The following is a 6454-nucleotide window of genomic DNA, read 5'->3' on the forward strand; positions in this document are numbered from 1 at the left end:
TCATTGATAATTTTTCTGAACTATGCACATTTTCTTGTTTTGGTTAAGCAAATTTGTTTAGAAATCAGTAGAAAACGATATTGTAGAAAGCAGGAACCAAAGATTGCAGGAACCGACCGATTCATTGATTGATTTATTGATTGATTGATTCATTCGAGTTGATATACCAAACCAACGCAGCGGGCGAGCAGGCATGGGGCAGAGCAGGGCTGCGAAGTAATTTCGACTGTTTGGATTCTTTGACGAACACTGGTATCGCACAGCAGGCGGGGTTCTGGACACTGGTACCGAATCTCGCCACCTCACGCTTAGTGCCAAGCGCCATGACCCTTAAGCCACCGCTGCGAGTGCGAGTTTCTCCATAGCAAGCACAAAGAGACTGCCTCGCGTTTCATGATTCGTGGGGTCCTTTTTTTTGCTACTTCGCGTCAAGCTTTTCAGCCCCATTGAGGCTGCAGCTAGACACGAGGGAACGACGCGCCGGGAGCGAAGACTTGCTGGGCGTCGCCTTCAGACTCCTTTCTGACCTTTACCAGTTCTTCGTTTCTTCTTTCTGTCGCAGGCGCTGAAAGTGGAGAGCAAAACGAGAACCCTAAAACGTGTTTACAACTCTGCTGTGAACATGCCATTCATCAGAAAGTCGAGAAGGGGTGTAAAACCTCGGTTGGATACTTCTCTATTTTGTTCTTTGTTTAGCTGAATGGAAAGACGCTGCTATGGTAACCTGGAAATTTTCGAGAGCTGAGCCGCTAACAGTCTTTTCCATGAGTTTGGGGTCTATAAATACAAGGTGCTATGTCGTTCTCTGCGGGAAGACCGTTGTGATAGTACACTGAATGAGATCCAGGCTTTTTGCTTTGATGCTGCCTCTGAAGAAACTATCCGTTAGCGCGGAAAATTTTCGGTGCGAACAAAATGAGGTAAAGCAAAACTCTAACAACGGTCTTTGATAGCTTTTGTACTAGTCCCAAAACATCAGGAAACTTTATGCAGGGGCAGACACTGCCGCTAGGCGACGCGTAATAAGCAAGCTGAGCAAGCTGCTAACGTATCCAGTGACTCTAAAGCTGCTGCATTGCGAGCTAACCAATGGTAGAGGGCTTGCACATGAAGAAAATATGTTTTGAGGAAAAGAAAGCCAGAAGAACTCTCTCTCTCATTTCTCGGTGGACACCTCAACCACGCCGTGGGGGATGGGATGGAGGGATTGAAAAAGAGATAAATAGGTGCCGGATGCTTGTGTATAAATCCCCTAATATATGGAGACAGATTTTTTGTGCTTAGGAGTGACATGAAAAAGCTCCACTAGCAAGTCGATCGCAATTCATCGATGTAGTTTAGTTTTTGTTTCCTCCCACGGGAAACGCGTCAAACTCAAGTCCAACGCTTTTGCTGTGGTTTTTATCGGGACAAGTGCGATTTCAGCGGCATGTCCATTGCCGTATGTGGATTGAACGGTTGCAGTCTCGCTTCAAAGAGAAGGCCGTGTACTACAGTCAATGCGGTGCCTTAGCGTGCTCACTCTAGGCAACGTGCAGAGCTCCCCAATTAAGAAAGGATCATGAGACCTTCCTATATTGCAATATTTATTTCCATCGTAACGTACTGAGAGCAAGCGAGTGCGATTTATTTGTGAAGCAAGCGATCGTAGTTTTAATTCACTCTGACATGGTGTCCTTTGCTTAAAAAGAGCAAAGAACCACTCCTCCTTCCCCAGGGCGAGCTGGTGTCATTTTATAATTTAGGTTGAATTTTACTTCCAGTACTCGATCGTGCAAACCGCAAAGTGGCTTCAAAGGCGTAGAGGTGAAGGGAGGGGTGCAGGGGAGACCCGGAGCGATCAGCAGTATTTTTTATTCGTACTGGAGTCCGTGTGTCGTGAGATGCACATTAATGTTCCCTTAGATGGTAAAACATTCATGAGCCGTACACTACTGTGCTTTCTTTCTTTCTTTCTTTCTTTCTTTCTTTCTTTCTTTCTTTCTTTCTTTCTTTCTTTCTTTCTTTCTTTCTTTCTTTCTTTCTTTCTTTCTTTCTTTCTTTCTTTCTTTCTTTCTTTCTTTCTTTCTACTTTCTTTCTCCTTTCTTTCTTTCTTTCTGCTTTTTTCTTTCTTCCTTCCTTCCTTCCTTCCTTCCTTCCTTCCTTCCTTCCTTCCTTCCTTCCTTCCTTTCTTTCTTTCCTTCTTTCTCTCTTTCTCTCTTTCTTTCTTTCTTTCGTTCTTTCTTTCTTCCTTTCTTTCTTTCTTTCTTTCTTTCTTTCTTCTCTTTCTTTCTTTCTTCTTTCTTTCTTCCTTCCTTCCTTCCTTCCTTCCTTCCTTCCTTCCTTCCTTCCTTTCTTTCCTTCTTTCTCTCTTTCTTTCTTTCTTTCTTTCGTTCTTTCTTTTTTCTTCCTTTCTTTCTTCCTTTCTTTCTTTCCTTCTTTCTTCATTTCTTTCTTCCTTTCTTTCTTTCTTTCCTTCCTTCCTTTCTTTCTTTCTTTCCTTCCTTACTTTCTTCTTTCTTTCTTTCTTTCTCTCTTCTTCTCTCTTTCTTTCCTTCTTTCTCTCTTTCTTTCCCGACGTGGTTCAGGTGTTCAGCGAAAAGTGAGGCATATTACGGGCTTTCCTTCACCCCCCCCCCCCCCCCCCCCCAGTAACACTCAATTTTTGCGCCGTAGCATTAGAGTGAATGACGCCTTCATGTGACGCGACTGAACAGCAAATGGTTCGGGAGATTTCTTTAGCTTGTCCGCTCAACGCTTTAGTGTTTGTCATACCACACCATCCAGTACCAGTTCATCTAGCTTCAGGAAGTACGGGGGGGGGGGGGGGGGGGGGCTCCAATTAATGCTCGCGCGCACGAGCTACATATGCGAATGGCAGATGGCCCGCCCAAAGAAGTATTTTCTCATAAAGCGAACGTGATGATACCAAATATTCTCCATATCTCTTCGTATTTTTCTGTCCTACGTTAGACGAGAACTATTTGGTTATGCACAGGCGAAACAGATGGTTTCATGTAGTTGTGTACGTATACGTTTGTTTTGAGTGTTTATATCTCAAATGCCCGATGCTAGGCCAATACATCAGCAGCGGGTGCCCTTGCCCGCATATAGACGACTTCGATGAACGTCCTCGTGCACTCAGAATGAGAGTGGTAAAGCAAGAAAGTTGCTCCAGTCCTTGGTTGACGTCAGAAATAAATACCGTTAATCCGCGCAGTGTAATGTGTGCATGAAGGATAAAATGCTTAGCACGATTAAGGTGGTGCGATTATAACAACCACTATTCCAAAGCTTCAAACTTTTTTCAGTTCAAAGACGTTAATAAAGGCGAACTTTCTTGCTATAGGGTACAAGCACAATCCTTGTTGCGTTAGACAGCCGCTGATTAATGATGTCCGCTGGAACTCCCTGACAGCGTCGAAACACAGCGTTCTTCTTTCACCGCACCTTCTAGCTCGGAGGCAGCGAAGGCTACATCGAAAATTCTTTGCTTGGAAATCAGCATCTGTTCTCATATTTGCGCCACGTGTGGGCTCTGTTGCCTCCCTCAGAAAGCCGGTCGCTTTTCCATCTGTTTTGTTTACTTAAGCGAAGAATTGATTCGCCTGACAGGACGTTGTGGAGAAACTATATGGGTGGTCGATGGAACGTTTTCTGCATAGTGGAACCTGCATTTCGACCTGCCATTACCTTCGTGGACATTGATTAACGGCATAGGAACCAGTGTTCGTAATGCGAAAAGCACGCGAATAAATTAAACCGAGAAGGAACGTGGTCCGTTATGGTAAATTCTGTAGTGTACTAATGCGCAGGATTAGAAGTAGAGAATAATTACCGTCAACATCTTTTCTTGCGATGTGGACGGTATTAGTGTCCCGCGGTTGCCGATGCGGTCTGCATTAAATTCTCGACGAGGCACATGCTTGGTGACCTTATGTTGTTATACAACTTTCAGTGCCTAAGGATAATTATCAGAAGCCTAATGACCATTAAGTGATGGTGTTTTAGTTTATACAGAAATGACATCACCCTCTTTTAGACTAAATGCGATGATGTCGTTTCCTTAAGGCCTGCAATAAACTTGTACAAAACGGCCGGCTGCTGTTCCTTACTTTCGTTTTTTTCCGAGCGTCATGTGCTGGCAATTTCCGCATTCATTGACACGGAATAATTTAAGGAATAAAAGAGATGAGGAGCTACCTGCCTTTAGTAAAACCACTCCGTTAACTAAGAGGGCATCCAGAGGTATATGCAACGCTAGCAAGTTTCTCAACCCTAAAGCCGGGACCCTAACTCTGGAACAAGCTCTTTACCTTCTGATATCAGTTCCGTTAACCCCGCAGAAGGGCAGGAAGAAGGTCTGGTGCTGCTGAAAATTATACGCCACCCGCCGGGCGGTATTTATATTCATACTTTACAGAGGAGCCTCAAGAAGGCCTCAACACCAAAGTTCGCCTGTATCACAGTGTAAGCTAAGCGGCGATAGTTAATGGCTGGATAATATATGGCTGGGTAACGTTTATAAATTTGCCCGTAAATAATTTCAAAACTTTGTACAGCCTGTACACGAGTTTTATTAAGCAAAAATTAAAAAGTGTAAAAGGAGAGGGGGCCTAGCCATCTTAACTGCCACATTTATGGCCGGCACATGAAAGTGCATCTGAAAGAAAAAGGGATAAGAATAGAGGGTTGTACAGGGCTAAAAATAAAAAGACAGGAACGGAAACGCAATGTGCATCTTATATTCAAACAGAAATGTGCGAGAAAGTGAGCGAGCAAGCGCAAGCACGTACAAACACATATGCGCACGCAGATATAAACAGGCCAGGAATATGCAGCTTCCTGCAAATGCTAACACGCGCTGGCTCGCTACCGAGTCGACAGCAGGTGACACATCCCACCCGAGTCTTCGAGGAAGTTGCACAAGCTCGCCAGAACCCTGACGTAGCCTGTCGGGGGTGGGCGTGATGTCTGGCGGGAACATGAGAACCGTGGTGTTGTCCGGCATAACACCCCGCGTGGTGCGCTCCACGAGCATGTCATGACGCGGATGAGCGAAACCGGTTCAGCCTCGAAGCAGGTGGTCGAGGGTATCGACTGCGTTGCAGTGTACGCAAATTGGACGTGGTGTAATAAGCCCTTCCCCCCCCCCCCCCCCCCTCCACGCCGCGGTGGCTCAGTGGTTAGGGCGCTCGACTACTGATCCGGAGTTCCCGGGTTCGAACCCGACCGCGGCGGCTGCGTTTTTATGGAGGAAGAACGCTAAGGCGCCCGTGTGCTGTGCGATGTCAGTGCACGTTCAAGATCCCCAGGTGGTCGAAATTATTCCGGAGCCCTCCACTACGGCACCTCTTCTTCCTTTCTTGTTTCGCTCCCTCCTTTATCCCTTCCCTTACGGCGCGGTTCAGGTGTCCAACGATATATGAGACAGATACTGCGCCATTTCCTTTCCCCCAAAAAACCAATTAATATTATTATTAATAAGCCCCGGCCCACAGCAACTCCGCCGCGGTTATTTGCTCATTTAATGTAACTCTAAATTTCCCAGTGCGCCATCAAGGGAGTAATTGACCATATCGTGATATGGTTCGTTACACAAGCGGCACACATTATCTTAGCCAACTATGGTCGCTGTCTCGTAATGTTTTCAGTAAAACTTTAGATATATGGTGTCTTGGACGGGTTGTTTTTATCCTCTGACCCAGAGCGCGCAGATCAGGGCGAGCTCTGAATTCGAGTCGGAGGAGGGAAGCGCTCTCTGTGCGGTCACGTGGCAGAAAGAAAACCCAGAAGCCTTTCACTTGACACCGACCGGCAGAAGGGTTCGGCGGGTAGAACGTGGGTGGAAATTCTGGATTTCATCCCCCGCCCTCTTGGTCAGCAGCCGAACGCTGCATAAGGCGCTGCAAAGGCGGCAGCGAGTTGACTGCAGATGTAAATCATGACACAGAAACGACTACCAAATTTCTGTGCTGGAGTTTGGAGAGAACCTCGGTATTATCGACTGCCTACGTTTATTGCAACATTTTGGTTATCATAGGCCTATTTTGTGCTTTGTGAGGTGATACGTTCCTAATTCTGCTTAAGGGTGATTGCTGACAGTGTAAAAGTTTAGACTGTGTCTATTATGACGCTACTGGAAACGCCAGTCTATTAGAGCGTGGAGCACCTCGGCTATCGTCTATGTGTCGTTGCAAGAAAGGGCAAGCAACAGGGAATTTTTTGGCCAGAATACTGCTGAGCGTCACTCCATACGATTTAGTAAAAACGGTTTGATGCTTGCGGAATCCTGAAAACGTCGAATTCGAATTTTCCAGATCTGGCTGGTTATTCCTCTTGACATCTCTTGCACACGCGACTTCAATTTCCGGCTGTTCCATTTATGGTTTTATATTAATGCAGAGAAAACTTCGGCTGACACTTCCAAAGCCAGCATACAAAACAGGCACTCAGCGTATTAGAAATATGAAT

This window comes from Amblyomma americanum, chromosome 3 (assembly GCF_052857255.1).
Source record: "Amblyomma americanum isolate KBUSLIRL-KWMA chromosome 3, ASM5285725v1, whole genome shotgun sequence".
In the NCBI taxonomy this organism is placed as follows: domain Eukaryota; kingdom Metazoa; phylum Arthropoda; class Arachnida; order Ixodida; family Ixodidae; genus Amblyomma; species Amblyomma americanum.